Source organism: Myripristis murdjan, chromosome 19, assembly GCF_902150065.1.
Source record: "Myripristis murdjan chromosome 19, fMyrMur1.1, whole genome shotgun sequence".
NCBI lineage: Eukaryota > Metazoa > Chordata > Actinopteri > Holocentriformes > Holocentridae > Myripristis > Myripristis murdjan.
In genome coordinates, this window is record NC_043998.1 from 9,528,271 (window position 1) to 9,544,678 (window position 16,408).

General features: G+C 38.9%; 1 long non-coding RNA gene across 1 annotated transcript; it reads left to right on the forward strand.

The window, feature by feature from the left end:
• Nucleotides 1-11,769: 11,769 nt before the first annotated feature.
• Nucleotides 11,770-15,382, forward strand: LOC115378100 (uncharacterized). The gene is made up of 3 exons (XR_003930099.1): nucleotides 11,770-11,903; nucleotides 12,555-13,359; nucleotides 14,782-15,382. It is a non-coding gene; the product is annotated as an uncharacterized LOC115378100 (long non-coding RNA).
• Nucleotides 15,383-16,408: the final 1,026 nt, after the last annotated feature.

Below are 16,408 nucleotides of genomic sequence, written 5' to 3' on the forward strand. Positions count from 1 at the left end.
GTAAAGCAGATATCAGTTTGCCAATTGATTTACTGACTGATGATGCTGGGAGGATGCAAATTAAATTGATTCCCATCAGTTGCTGAGGTGAGGACACCAATCACTACACTGTAACAGGATAGCTTTTCTTGTCTTTATGTATCTTCAGACAAATCTGTCTCCAATAATCCACTAACAAAATATCTGCCATACACACAGTGAATATCATTTTTGTTTGTTTGTTGGTTGTTTGTTGGTTTTTCTTTCCCAGAGGTTTGAGTTCAAACAGTTTTTTTGTACTATGAACTTGGGGTAATGCCTGTGCACCTTGGAAACCTCGAGCCAGCTTCACAAACATTTTCTTAAGATAGATCGTAAGAAGTTCCCAAAGAAGAACTTCAAGTGAATGTTTAAAGGCATGCACTTGAATGCAATTCCCCTGTATTTTAGGGGGGATTGAGGTGGAGGGGGCTTTGAAGAGGAAAACTTTAATGATATGAAGTTTCATCTGGAAGATAGTTTGAAACAATTATTTAACTTGGTGATTTCCTTGATTAAGTAGCTTAAAACAGAAAAGGGATATCCAATTATTATCTTTTTGCTAAAGACCTAGTTTACCTGAGACAAAAACCAAACCAAAACTAGTGACAAAACTATATTATATATTACTGAAGCTTCACCATCTACTTCCTCTAGAAATCCTACCGAGTATCCGTTTGTATAATTATTTGCATTTTTTTTTTCAAATGGTTTAAAAATTTCACCCAAGTCAGATATATAAAAATATCCCCCTCCATTCAGAAACAATCATTATTTTATATAGTTTCAAAGAGGTACGTTTGAAAGAGTAGCCAATTAAATAATTGGGATTGTCTGGTTTGAGAATACCTTGCCTGAGAAGACGCCACTTACATTTTTTTTTTTCTGTGTTTTGCTCTAGAAAATCCTCTTCAGTGGTATATCCTATGTGCTCCGCTTTTCACACAGCATTTTTTGCTTCATGAAGGTCAAAACGCCTCTTCCTGATTGCACTCACAGAAATCAGGACTGGCGCATGCAGGCCAAATAAGTTTACTGGCAACCAATCCCAGTAACCAATCCCAGTAACCAATCCTAGCCTCCCTATCTCACTATCTATTTTTTTTTTTCATGACGTTTGCAACATTATTATGTGCTAACAGTAACAGTGCACCTTTCTCTAGACTTTCTGTGTTCAAAGCATTTTTTTCCCTAACAGAGCATCTGGGTGACTTTTATCTATGTTTATCTAACATCACCAACACATTATTAACTGACTGATAATGTCGTCAAGCTGAAGGCTCATGTAATCTCTTACCATTACATTTTCCAACCTTGGAGAGAGCGATACATGAAATAATTCCCATTCTGATATGTCCACTTGTCTGATATGTCCACTGATATGTGCACATGTATGACCATTGTTCAGTATACAGTAGCTGGCAAAAGAGAAAACAAGCCTGAGTGTGTGTTTGATGAGCAGATATACAAGCAGCAGAGGTGTGGAGATTAGAATAGAGGCGGGGATTATTTACATATTCATAGATCTGTGCATACCAAATGAGGACAAAGGTGTAAAGTGACATCTACACCTTGAAGACATGAAGGGATTTTTTTTTTTTTTTCATGGAAGAAACTTCTTAATATGTAATTTTGTTGAACAGAGATGAGTTTTTTGAGGTTTAATCAATGCCAGGAATGGGTCTTGAATGAATAAATTAATAGATAAAATAATAAATAATTAAACAAATAAATAAAATAATTAAGCACTGAATTTGTTTTACTCAGTAATATTATAAATATTATGTGATTATATTATGTTAAATCCTAGTTTAAGCAGGAATAGTGCTGTAGCATTAAACTAGAGAGGAGTTGACTGTGGTGTATGTTTCTTTATGAGACTGTGTGTGTGTGTGTGTGTGTGTGTGTGTGTGTGTGTGTGTGTGTGTGTTAATCCAGTCTAATGCGCCTCTTCTGGCAGTCTGCCATTGCTTGCTATAAGATATCATGCTGTGAATATACACGCTATCACAAAAAACATCCCTCTCCACATGCACAAATACACATGGAGAAAGTCTGCAGGGATACCACACACATAAACAAAACACAGGCACAGGCAGACACAAACACACACACACACACACACACACACACACACACACACACACACACACCACTGCTGAGAGCTGAGGCAAAGAACACATGCTGCCATTACTGACTATAAAAATATGCAAAACACGCAAACACAAATATGATTTTCCTGGTCTATGAAAAGCACAGTAGGAGAAGCCTGCAGCATTTGGGTTGAGTTTGTTAGGAGATTACATTAGAAAACTTTAATATCCCCGATGAAGCAATTTGTTGTGCATGACAAAAGCACCAAAAACAAAGTTACAATGAGCATCATTTATTCCTAATTCTTAAACCTATATATAATTTAGCCATTAGAGCTGACAGTCTGCACTGCCTGCCTGCTTTATTTGGCCCTGCTACAACTTTAATCCACATTTTCACTTTGATTCACAGGGTCTGTACCAGAACAGCATCCCTGGAGCTGGTAGAGTTTCAGTGTCTTGCCCAAGGGCACCTCAACTTCACTCCAGATGGAAATGTTGTCAGGGAAGAGACAAGTGGTATAAAACATGAGGGGTTTTCACAGGGTATGGCTGAGTTTGTTTCTGGTCAAAGGTGTCATTTTGACATCAATAATTAAATTTGCATACACAAACAAGACCATTGTTGGGAGGACTGGCAGCCACTGCTGGCCTCGACGCTGCATTTTACATTGTGTGCCAATGCGCTGGATTTATGTGAAATCTGCTGGACGGCTAACAGCTGTTGGAGTCAATATGTGTGTTTTAGTTTTTGGGTTATTTGGGGTAGAGATGCTCTAAATCAGAAGGGGCAGTCATTGCATTTTGGTGGCAGCTCTGGCAATCAGGTACTAGACCAACCAGGTGGATGGGTTAATCATGTTTGGATGACACCAAGGGAAATCAGCACAAAACACAAAGTGGGTGTTGCTCTCCAAGTGTAAACATAGTTAAAATTAACAGAAAGAGTGAGGAGTCATTTAGTCTTTAATTTGAGCACTAAAAATGAGATACCGGTCATTTCCAAAATATTCTCATTTGTTTAATTTGTTTCCCTCCTCTCAATTGATTCCCTATACTTGGACACCTCAGAATGCAATCACACTCATGAGCTCTGGAACTGGTAGAATAAATACAATAGAATAAACACAGCACATATCTACATAAAAACAGCAGAGCCAGCTCGATGTTGGTGTTAATGTTGCACCAAAGGCAATATGCTGGGAAACAATCAGAATAGCTTTGAAGCATTTGGGATGTTTAAAACAGCTCAGGGTGTTGTGGCTAACAGCATAGGCGGAGTTTGCGGGGGGGCAGGGGGACGCTAGGGGGGGCATTGCCCCCCCTAGCGTCTGAAATGTGTCACTACATTGAGTCAAAAATAGGTCCAATATTTTTTTTTTCCTGTATACATATCTATAAACATTTAAGCAATGCAATAAAATAAGATTATTTTCAGAAATAAATCTGAATTACATTATGTTTGGTATTGTAATAAATAAAAACATAGGTGATGTAACATAGGTGATGTCGCTACAGTAAGTTTTGTATGAGCGTATTAGTGAGTATTAATAAATAATCATTGATTACACTGTTGACAGAAACTAAGTCTGTGCTCTGATGTGTGGTTTTAACAAATTCAAGTAGCCGATTTGCAGTGGCCATTGTATGATTTAATAATGATCCACTGATGTTTAAAAAAGGTACACATGCTGTGACTCTTATTGTGGTAGAGCTTTAAATAACTACGCAGGTATAGTGCTACTGTCAATGCACAGGATATTATCCACTGTTTATCTTGACTGGTTCTCTTCTGTTGTTTTGAAGAAATGATTTTATGGTGTTACTGTCATACTGACCTTATAATTGCCCCACAGGGATAACGAAGGTTTTGATTTGAAGGGAATTCAGTTTAGCCGGACCAGTTTGTTCTCCTTACGTATCTGTCCCATTTTATCTTTGTTTCTCTTCATGATACTGTCCTTTTGTTCATGCCAGTGCTGATGTAAAACAAAACATCTTTGTTCTCCCTATTCTTTAATTTGAGAACAAACCGGTGACCCCCGATGAACTTTTCCTTCTTTCTTGTTCGCCGCGTCTAAAGCTGAATTTTTCCTTTTCTTCGGTTCACCACTGTGAGGTTGTGACACATTTTGTTTGTTTTGACTCTTTTGTTTGGTGGCTTTGTATTAAAGGTATGAATTCAATTATTTCTATTTTTGCATCACAAGGCTTTGTGTTGACATTTACTATTTTTTAGCAGCATGCAATTTCTTGTCATTATTCTTCTTTAAGTTGTTGAAAAGACTAAAAGGCCAGATGTAATTTGTGTGTGTGTGTGTGTGTGTGTGTGTGTGTGTGTGTGTGTGTCACTCTCTTTAACTCACACACAAAAAAGAGAAGGCGAGAAAGAGAGGCAGGCAGAAAGTCTCTCTCTCTTTCTCTCTCTCTCTCTCACACACACACTGCCTCTGCTTTTGTAGTTTTTTCAGCATGAACATGACAAAAAAAAAAAAAAACGTGTGTGTGTGTGTGTGTGTGTGTGTGTGTGTGTGTGTGATGGTGGGAATGCACATGTGTGATAATGTTTCGGAGGACAATATAAGTGATATAAATGATTTTCACTCTTCCATGACAAAATAATCCATTCTACTGCACAGGTATCAGACCAGAAAGGTTTTAATCATCTCTCTCTCTCTCTCTCTCTCTCTCTCTCTCTCTCTCTCTCTCTCTCTCTCTCTCTCTCTCTCTGCATTTGTCTGCTTTGGTGCTATCCCCTCTTCCCTTGTCTTTCTCTCTTTTCTCGTAAAACATGATGATATATCTTCCAATCTTTGTTGCTTCTGGAGGTGATACTAGAATACCTCCAATTTGAAACAATGCAATTGTTTTGTGCACAGCAGCTGATGTTTGCAGGAATTAGTCACAGGAAAAGTGCAGTTCAAAGTTCATTCCATACGAGGAGGCCTGCAGATTTCTTCAATAATCCATTGATTTATTTAAAAAACAAATGTAGTTACAAGTGGGTTTCTTCAGGTTCACTAAGCAAGCCAAACATTGGGTGTTTTAAATAGGCCTTATTTCTGTAATATTGGATCAATACATCATTTTCACATGTACACATGCAGTTTACACAAATATGCATGCAATCTATACAGAAAATACAGATAGAAACAATCTCGACTCATCCACATGCGTTAGTTTCAATACAACAGGTGTCCCAAATAGGTTTCGATAATACAGACACCATTTTGAATAAAAGGAACTCTTGGGACATTTCTGACTGTGACAAGTGAAAAGGATACATTATTATAGTGATCAGATCTATTAAAAACACCTGTTGTACGACTTGTTTAGTGAGCATTTGTTGCACTTTTTAAAAATGAAAAAACTGGAAATAGGAAAATGGGAATTTACATCCTTGTGTGCCCTTCCTGGACACCTGCAGCAATTTGGATTTTGAACTGAAATATGCAATGTGTTCTCTTGCTGTTTCTATCAAAAGTACAGTATCACCTTGAGGGAAAGAAAGAAAGAACGAATAATTATTCATCCACCTGTATATCTTGTACCATGTTCAAAAAATCAAATAATCAGTTAATGATGAATTATGCAATTAATTATAAATTTGTGATCTATATTGCATCATTAGTAATGCTGGTGGTGCTACTGATCATTAAAATCTGTTTCAAATAAAGTGAAAATACCTTTGCTAGTACATCATTTGTACATCATTACTCAAGATTGGCACATGTATAGATCTACGTACTGTTCTATAGACACACATAAAGTTCTCATTGTCTCATAAATTGTTAATCATCATCATAACTCACTTTCAAGTAATGAATTGATGATTTATTAGTGCTAAACATCTGTTAAAAAAAAAAAAAAAAGTTGTGCAGTTTTTTGTGGCCCCTCAAATGGTTGAAACTACAAGATCTATCTAGAAGCCTCAGAGCTGATACAACTGAGCTCAGTCTCAATAAAAGTAGATCCCATGTCCCACAGGCTGGGCTGAAGAGCTTCTACCCTCCATATCCAAGTCTGAGGGGCTCACATATCCTCTGCTGTTTAATTAAAAAAGAGAGTAACAAGGATTGGGCTCTGCCTGACTTTTCCCTCAAGCCTGACTTTTCCCTCAAAGCTTCCCTCAAAGCAGCTCTGTGCTGCTGTTGGACATCAAACCTTGTAACGCTAACTTTGGTGATTGTGATGTTTTGCAGGAATTAAAGCTCGCCGCTGTCTTTTATGTGTTCATCAAGGTTTATGACCCCTTGGTCTGTGAAACGGAGGGAAAGCAAGTTATATAAAAAAAAAAAAAAAAAAAATCAAAAATCTTAAATCTTAAATCTTAAAAATCTTCATCTTAATTCCTGAAAAGATACAAGGTTTTAACATGACAGCAGCGACTCAGGTCTGCTCGGTTCCATTGTAATTCAACAAGACAAAGATGATCCCTGTGTTAATATGGTTTAGCAAAACCAGCACTAGAGAGAGAGAGGAGGGAAAGAGAGTAATAAAGACAGAGAGGGTAAAAAGAGAGGAAAGGAAAGAGAGGCAGGCAGGCAGATAGAGAGATGTGGAGGAGAAGAAGGAACTGAAGAGATTGAGATGTGGAAGGAGAGAGACGGGCAGAGAAACAGATGATTAGAGGGAAAGAGAGAGAGAGAGAGGCAGAGACAGACAGATTGCCCTGAGCTCTCTAATCTTCTCTTCCCAAAGGTACCTGACATTTCTCTGCATCATAAGCTAGCACTGCCGCCCAACCAGACTGAGTATTAGTGGAGCCTACAGGATCAAATCAGGGGAGAGGGAGATAGAGAGAGACAGAGAGGGATTGAGTGACAGAAAGACAGAAAGCAGAGGATGGAGTATAGATAAGTGAGACACATATGTAACAAGAGCAAAAGAGCAGGAGGCACTGTGCAATTAGCGCAAAAAGGATCGAAAAGCATCGAGAGCAAATGACAAGAAAAGAGAAGCAGACACTCTGAAATCCACACCAGACTTAATGGAAATGATTGAAACAGCGAGCCGCCTAATACTTTATGATGATATCTAGCTTGTCCCGGTATCGTTTACTGAGCAGCCTAACAAAGCCTTTTTAATCTTTTCCAAACATTTACATTTACATTCTTTGAATTGTCTGTCTTTCCACTCTTTGCTGAGAAAACACCTTTTTGAAGTTGCTGAAGTATTTCTGGAAATACTGAGTCACGTATGTCAGGTAACATTACGCTCTCACATCAGAGTAATGCCGCCGGAATGAAATCTCCCAGCTATTGTTTGAATATCAACTTTCGCTGCCAGAGCTCATTTCAAATCGTTTAAAAGGATGTGTCATTTTCAAGCCCGTGCGTGAATGTAAATTACAGCTCAAGTTGCTTCAAAACACAAGATGATCTCATCCTCAGTAAATGTCATTATTGTCTCGGCAAAGGTTTTGAGATGGATTCAGCGTCAATGATATTCAGTTTTACTTTCATGTCTGTAATCAGATGATCTCAGTCTCAAAAATTTTATTATTCTCTAGGCAAAGGTCATGAATTTCAAGTTCAATAATATTGCATAGTCTTTACTTTAATGGCAGCAAACACTGCACATTCTGCAGAAGTCTCGTCTTAGAAGTAAAATGAAAATATCTAGCAAAATGCTATAAGCATTCAATTCAGCTCAGTTTATTCACAAAACAGTTACATACAAATACAATCATATAAAACATAATAGAGAGATCTGAAATTGTACACCCTGACAAGCTATCTGCAGCTTGAAAATAGAAGCCCAGGCACAAAGCAGATTGCACATAAATTATATACTAACGGATCTACATTTGAAAAAGTGCATGGATCATACCGTAACATTTACAACATTTACAACTTACAAAATACCAACACAAAAACCTTAAAAATTAAATTCCAAGACATTTATTCCATCTATCTAAGCACTGATTAAATAACAGTACAATTTAAATGGACTTCAGAACAGAGTAAATACTTAGAAGTCCACAGCTTTTCAGGGAATATAAGCTTAAACATATTTTAGTTGCAAGTGCTGCCTTGAGCTCTTTCCTTAGACAGATATGGATAATGACAATTTTATAGTGTCATGAAGTTCACCTTCTCACCCTTTATAAGATGCTTTCTTCTAGTCTTATATGTATGCGAGGGAAGGTATTTCAGAATAAGTTTCTTGTTGAGCATTGTGGAAGATATTTACTTCAGGGGTCTGTAGCTGTGGAGAAGAGGGTCAGTGGAAGCATTTACCTTGGCCGGTGATATGCACTTTCTTTGATAAAATCAGTGTTATTCAAGATAACTATGAGAAGTATTGCATCATACAACACTGCAATCATTTAACATGAGGCTAAAATGAAGACTGATTTAAGGTTAAATGTGCTTCAAGAAGAAAAGGCCTCAACTTGAAAAGTAAACCAACAGATTTGGACAAGTTTTTTAATCAGTTCATCAATATGGTCTTTAAAGTTAAAAGATTCCTAGGGGTTCATTCAATATGAACCCCTAGGAATTTTGTGGACTTCACTCTCTCAATAACCCAATCATGTATTTTAATACAAACACGTTTAACACCTTTGCCCTATATTTAAGGATAATTATACTTACCACCTTAATCAGTTCTTGATTATTTTGCAAATCATTTCAATTTCTGTGTGATAAGAGTAAATTTCCGAGGAAAGAGGAATTTACAAAATCATTTACAAAATCATTAATATACACAATGAAGATGAGTGGCCTTGAAATGGATCCCTGTGGAACCCCATATTTGATATTTGGTTTACACTGAGATTTGTGATAATTTGCATATACATATTATTCCCTCCCATATCTCTGGCTTCTAAACTAACTGACTGTTGTGCCGTTGACACCACAATGTTTTAGTTTGATGAGAAGAATTTCAAAGTTATATCAAAGTCATCAAGAGTCTCATTGATTCATTTGATTCATTTGACTCTATTTAGCCCAGTTTTAATTCTCTATGTTGCCGCCTAGAGATGGTCTCCCATGTTCTTATGGGTGGAATATCTACCAAATGGCAGGATCATGTAATGTAATTGTAATGTGCACATCACAATGTAAATGAAACTTATTCCTCACACTATAAAAAAATTCTTTTTCCCTGTCATAGCTCTGCTTTCTTCTTGTTTTTATTTTATTTTTATTTATTTATTTATTTTTATCCTCGATCACTTTTCATCTGGTGTTCAAAAAAGACTTATGAGTTGTGGACCGCTGTAGAGCCTGCTTTACTTGAGTGTGCAATGAGGGTGCAGAGCGGGAGTTCACGAGGCCCCCCTGTTTGACACAAATGAGTTTCTGCAAGTCTGCCATTTGGGACAGTGCCTATTTCTGGTAGTGCTTTGTCGTCAAATGTGACTTTGTTCTACCCATGTTCATATTCGTCAGCGGTATCTATGGGTCAGCTGCCACATGGGTGAATTTTTTTTTCCATCCTGCTCTACCACTGCCTAAAATACTTAAAAAGTAGCAACAGGGCAGCGGTAGCCTATAGATATATGCAAGTATAGAGGCACACACATCACACAAATGCACAGAGAAATAATTCTGAACTGAATCCTGAGATCCAATGGAATCTCTTTTCTCTCGCTGTCTTTTTTTTTTTGCTCTATTTCTGTTCTTTCTTTCTCCCTCCCTCTCTCTCTCTTTCTCTATCTGTGTCACTCTCTTGCTCTCTCTTTTTTGCACAGAGACACACACACAAACTCAGTGGACTGAAATAATGATGATGCGCCTTTTTGAGACGGTGACTGATATTTGTCAGTCGTTTTGGATGTTTGAGACCTTAAAACGTTACACTGAGATTTCATCATTGTCTTTATCTCCTGCTCCGTGGTATGTGTGTGTGTGTGTGTGCGCGTGCATTAGGGAGAAAGGAAATGTGAGAGAATGTATTTATGTGTGTGTGCGTAGACTGTCAATGAAGGGCGGTGAAGTTTTGTTCGAACAAACAGGAAACCCAGGAGATGTCAAAAGTCTTCATGATGTCACGATGATGACACTGTTTTTACAAAGGAAAAAAAAAAAAAAGAAGACACACCTGAACCGCACTGAACTAAAACTTGCCTTGTTGCCTTATGGCTTGTGCACCACAAGTGTTCCCAAGAGCAAGGACCATATTAGACAGTATTTCTCATTAGTCGTAATTTGGGCCAGTTAAATCTCCAGGCATTTCTTTCATTTTCTGTGGAACTTCTGGCTATCTAGCTGTTTTACATTTTTAGCAGAGCACATTGCCTCCTTTCTTAACCTATGTTCTATCAAAAGTAATGCATTAAATTGTTTAAAATATTTTCAAAATATTTCAATTAGACATATTTTTATGTCACCTACCTCCATTTATCATAACAACATGGCTATCTGTTTATTAAAGGAATTGTAAGAATTTGCAGATCCCATCAGGATTGTTAACAACACTTTCACTTTTACCTTGTACATGAATAATTCCACAATAAAACCCATTAAACAGTCACTAAAATCACTTTAAAAAATCACCAGCTCCCACACAGAGACCTGCACCATACCAGCAACAACAACAGGACAGAATACATCAGTCTCTGGAGTGCCAGCAGCCTATACACATTTAATTGACATTTAGATTCAAAGAGTCAGATCCTCTCCTCTCACCATACATAATGCATTCCATAGCCTCCAAACATTCAGAAATGTGCCACTATCATTTCTGAGAAAAATACAAGGACTCCACCCAAGAGCAAGGACTCTGAAACACAGAGTATGTGTTGTGGACATGAATGAAGGTCAAATGAACTGAGGACATTTTACACTCAAGTGACATAATTTGATGGTTGAATCTGTGCTTATTCCACACTTTCTCCCAGTTGAATCTGAAGTCCTTACGTCGGTCAAGACTTGGCAGTTTTACTTAATGCATCATTAAGTTTAGCCAAGTAAAACAACTTTGGTAAAAATTACAATAGGGTTATGGTTATCGATAGGTTTAGGCATCTAAGACAACTTTTGTTACTTCTAGCGCTGGCATTTTCAAAGTATGGCTGATGGCAAACCTTGGAAATGTTCCTGGTGGCCCACAATGAGTTAAGATGACATGATGAAGTTAGGAATGATTGCATGACAACTAGACATCTTGCAAGCCGTGTATGATGTGAGATTGTAGACATGCATGTTTGTCAAGAATACATCTACAAATGGACAAATGGGATTTTTTTCCCATGCAGAAAACACCATACATTTCTCACATGACTCTCAACTTGCATGACGTTTACTCTAGAATAGGCTGTTAAACCAAAGATTTGTTGTGAAATTATTTTGTGTTCCATGTTGGGTCCCTAAATTGGCCCTCAGAACCCCTGTTTGAGGGTTTGTCTCATGGCTGGAGGCAATGCTTGGACATATAGTCTTTACTGACAAATAAGTAAGCTGTACAGAAAATCAAGCAAGGGTCAAACCAAACACAACAACAAAACTATCAAGGACGTAACTGAAAGCTGAACTTAAATACAAAGTGAACTAATCAGGGAATCAGAAACAGGTGCATTGGTGAAAACAGGCAGGGAGCTGACTGGCTGAGAGAGGGCAAATGAACAGGTAACACAAGGGTTGGGCTAACAAGACAAATGCTGGACAGGCATGTAGGGTCTGGTTCACAGGAACACAGGACGGTCACACAGAGCAATACCAACATCAAGCAAAAAAGAATATTTGACAGAATATGGGTTTTGGCAAAAAAAAAAAAAAAAATCACTAAAAATGAAAACTTCCCTCTAGGCAGAAACTTCTCAGCATGAATTAGGAATTGAAGGTAAATATATCATCCACCAGCCAACACCATTTTAATGTCAAACTACTTCCACATGATTCCTCAGAGAGGGAAATATTCTCAGTTTTTATGCACATAGCATGAAAACTGTTTTCATAAAATTTTGGTTAACAGGGCTGACTCCATCCCAAGGCATACAAAAACTGTGAGGGCAGCTTGGTTTTCCCAAACAGAAATTTTGGGACATTGCCCTTTTTGCTTGGTTAAAAACACATGTGAACCACCGACATGGAAAACAATTTCAGCCAAAATTTACCAATTGCTCTAGTGCTTTTTAGGTATTCACGTGGCGGGGTGATATGGTTGGTTTGCAGTATTTTGGAGTTAGTGAAACTACTTTGACTTGCAAAACTGAATCTGCCAACACCAACAAGCTGTAGCACTGTGATGTTATAAGCAGGAAAACAGCTGGACAAAGCAATGAATTCAGACATATTTCTTGGTCTGTGGGTGTACAATACATCAACACTGACCTGGTTGATGCTTGTCTTCTACCTTACTGTCTGGTGTACGAGTGCATACTTTGTCTGATGTAATGCTGCTGGGACTCTGCATGGCCTAAACATTGCATATCATAATCTGTATAAGCACTGTGCATTGAAATTGTTTTTTTTTTTAAACACAAACAAACAGACAAACAGAGCCCAGCTCTTATAAAGGTGCCCCTCCTGAGCTCCTAAAAAGGACAAAAATCTCCCACCCATGGACCCAGCTGAGCCAGGAAGCAGTTTGTTGCCAAGGTCCCATGTACAATTCACTTTGATGTCCTGCTGCTGATATCTTCTCTAAAGGGAATTCAGGTTTTCCCACCTCCCACCCCCATCGTATCAGTAAGCAGCCCTGCACAGTATCCTGCAGAGCCCACTGCATCTCCTTGATCAACCCTCCAGCAGTCTCAAGGAGGTCAGTCCACTCTTTTAGCCAAACTCTTGAGAGGTTTTCCAGCCTCCCACCACAGGAGACAGCGGGTGCTCCAGCATGGTGAGGCTCCCTCTCATAAAGCTGCTCCCTCAGAGTGGCAGATCACACTGACTGCAGACGAAATACCGGGTTATGAAAGAAAAAGGCCCCCCCATACAGCTTGTCTGGATACTACACCCTCTACATCTGCATGCCTCAGCAGGATCCAGGATCTGAGCACAGATGTAAGGAATCTTGAACTACCTGCGGTGTTCAGCTCCTCCTACTTCATAAGCAAAAGCTGTCAGTCCAGCCGGCACAAAACCACCAGCCCTCCGCTGCAGCACACCCTGGCCCCTCCAGCAGATTTCTGTTGCTTGTAACAGATTCTGCAGTGCCTGGAGCTAGAAGGCTGCCACCCAACTTTCCAGGTCAATCAAGCTGTGACTGCCCTCCTGGACAGGCGGGTAAAGGACAGCAGCCCTCACCAGCTTCTTCAGATTCGCTGCCAGGAAGCCACAAGAGGGATTAAACACAGGTGATGTCATAGGCAGGAAGCTGCCAAGTTGTTTAATACCAGCATGCTGGCCCTGTATGAGAGATGAGATAGCAGGCACTTCCACTTAACCAGCCAAGCTTTAGTTGCATAAGACCCCAGTTACACCTGGCATTTCATGTGACTGCGCAGATTATATTTGGAGGTAGTTTACCCACATAACATTTACATTCATTATCAAAAATGCATCATCGGCAGCTGCATAGAAGTCAGATGGCCCTCCCCCTGTGCTTTCCCTTGGAATATGCAAATTCCCTTTTCTGAATGTAAGACTTGTTTTTAACAACCCTTCCTGTCTATTAGCTAACTCAAACAAGGTGTAAGATTTTAGGAAGAGAATAGCAAAAATATTTGTGGCATGGAGAAACCATTTCCTTTACACTTGACCCACTTACAGCCATAATACACCTTGAACTCCCTCCCATGCTGGTTTAAACCACTGTTTTATAAACTTTCTTTGTGGGTCCTCACTTTTCCATCACAACCTAAGTCGCATTCACTTAGAGTTATATCCTACTTTGTTTTATCTTAGTCAATTTTCTCCACAAATGGCATAAACGTATACCTTTTGTCCATATCAACAGTAAGACACTGAGAATACATTCAGCTGAAATCAAACTTAACAGAGCAGTAAATTTTAAAAAAGTGCTTGTCTGATGGTTTATTTTCTCACTTACAGTTGTACTGAAATCAATAACATCAGACATAATGGGCCACATTTCCTCAGTGATGCATTCATAGATTTATTTTCCCAGCAACTGCAATCAAATGACATAGGCCTTTTCCCATCTGCATTACTATAACAGAAACACATCCCCAGAAAATGTATAGTTATTGAAATCAAAATGATCAAAACAACGTGGGTGTCCTACCACTGCTGCTTTCTTTCTGATCAGCACTTACATTTTGATCACTAGCTACCAAATAATTATGTTGCAAGCAATTATGAAAGTAATCACAATTAGCATTTGGCATGATGTTTGCTGCACATTTTAACTGATGTGCTGCCACAAGAGCTGAGACGAGGAGGTACTGCTCATGTTTCATCCGTAGAGAAGTCTCATAGCATTGTATCAGCCTCTGCATGTGACTACTATGTGCTAATATACTGCAGATATGGAGATCAATTTGAATGAATAACACATAATTTGTACTGCTGGATTTGACGACTCAATTAAACAACCTTGACTTTGAAAAACGCTGGTTTAAGCAATCAATTTTAATTCTTCCCTAAGGCATCTTTGGTACATCTCCATCTGGATTTGTGGATATCAGTGATTCATTCATATTCAGTGACTGAACATATGTTTTATTGCCATGATAAATACATAAATAGAGTCTCTGACATGATGTACCTTGCCTGTATACCTGTGTCAACCTGAACCCTGTCTCTCTCCACTGTAGCCCAATGGCAGCTGTGGAGGAGAAAACCCCCTACAGCGACATTGCAGAGATTTGGTCTCACCACTGCTGACCCTGAAAAAACACACTCTCTCATAAATCCAGAGGCTGTCCTCACTTGCCACACTGTCCTGCTCATTCCTTAACTATATCTGTAAGGTCACCTGCATGGGCAGCAAGCAGCAATGCCTTTCTTAACTATTAAAAAGTCCAAATCTCTCCTTGGTAACCTCTTCCTCTTTCTTCCTTGACCACTATCAAGTGGGCTAGAAATTGGTAGTCTGTCCCTGTCTAACCCAAACTGAACCCCACACACCTTTACCAATCATGAGGCATCATTACATTTTAACAGATGAAAGGAGATAATGTCCAATTCCAAAACATGAAAGGATTTTGAGAAGGTAAACAACTACCCTATCAAAGTCTTTCTCCCAATCCGGGGGGAGAGTCCCAAAGTCAGGATTACATAATCAAGATAACTTCAACATGTTGTGCATCGTGAACAAACTGTCCAACACCGAGCATCGGGGGAACAGCATCGGGCTGCAGAGAGGGAGAGAGAAAAAGAGAAACAGGGAGCAGGCATGAGAGAGGATGATATGGAGGGAGGGAGAGATATCAGCCCAAGATCAGTGATTGAGCAATAATGAAAGAAAAAGTGAGGCAAATAACCAGTGACAGCGAGAGAGAGGGTGGTGGGGGAGTTACTGAGTTGGGCAAATGACAGAAACAGCAAAAAGCGATGTTAACTGCTGCTCTTTGAAGGCGGTGAGCTATAAATGGAATGGAATGGCACTGGCTTGAATGGCAATGTGTGGATATGTGTTTCAGCTGGGGGTGTGAATCTGTGGCTAAACATCAATTCAATTTGATTCACAATTCACTGATTTTATGGGAGAACGATTTTTCTGTTGTGGAGCGATTCATTTCGATTTGAGTTTGAGTCAACAATTTGATTTAGTACTTTTAACTAAACCTTTATATCAATTTATAAGCAGGGGTGTGGAGATAAGAATAGAGGCGGGGATTTTTTAAACACTCATAGATCTATGTATACCAAATAAGGACAAAGGTGTAGAGTGACATCTAAACCTTTAAGGCATGAAGGATTTTTTTTTTTCATGGAAGAAACTTCTTAATATGCAATTTTGTTGAACAGAGATGAGTTTTTAAGGGTCGAATCAATGCCAAGAATGGGTCTTTATGATGAATCTGCTCTCGCTGCTTAAAACCTTGGAGCTTGAATCATTCACTGTCCTTTATCAAAGCTGTGCCAATGTTGTCCATTTTCATGATTGAGTGAGTTTATGAATTTTATGATGAGAATATTTATTTGCCATGAATGTGACTGTGTGAGATGAGAGACAAATAGAGAGCAATAAAAAATATAGAATGTGAAAATGTGTGTGTGCATTAGGGCATTAATGACGCCAGATTTTTTCACGTCAACCCGTCAATCAATGATGTCCATGTTACATTGATCCGTCAACACCGGGAGCTTGGGGGTGGGTGGGGGTGGGGGTGGGGGGCACAGACACTTGTGTTCAAGTTGAGCAACTTGTATTTTAAGCTCTCCTTATCTTTAACAACACACAGTTAGTGCATTTTCATTCTTCATGTAACATTAAAC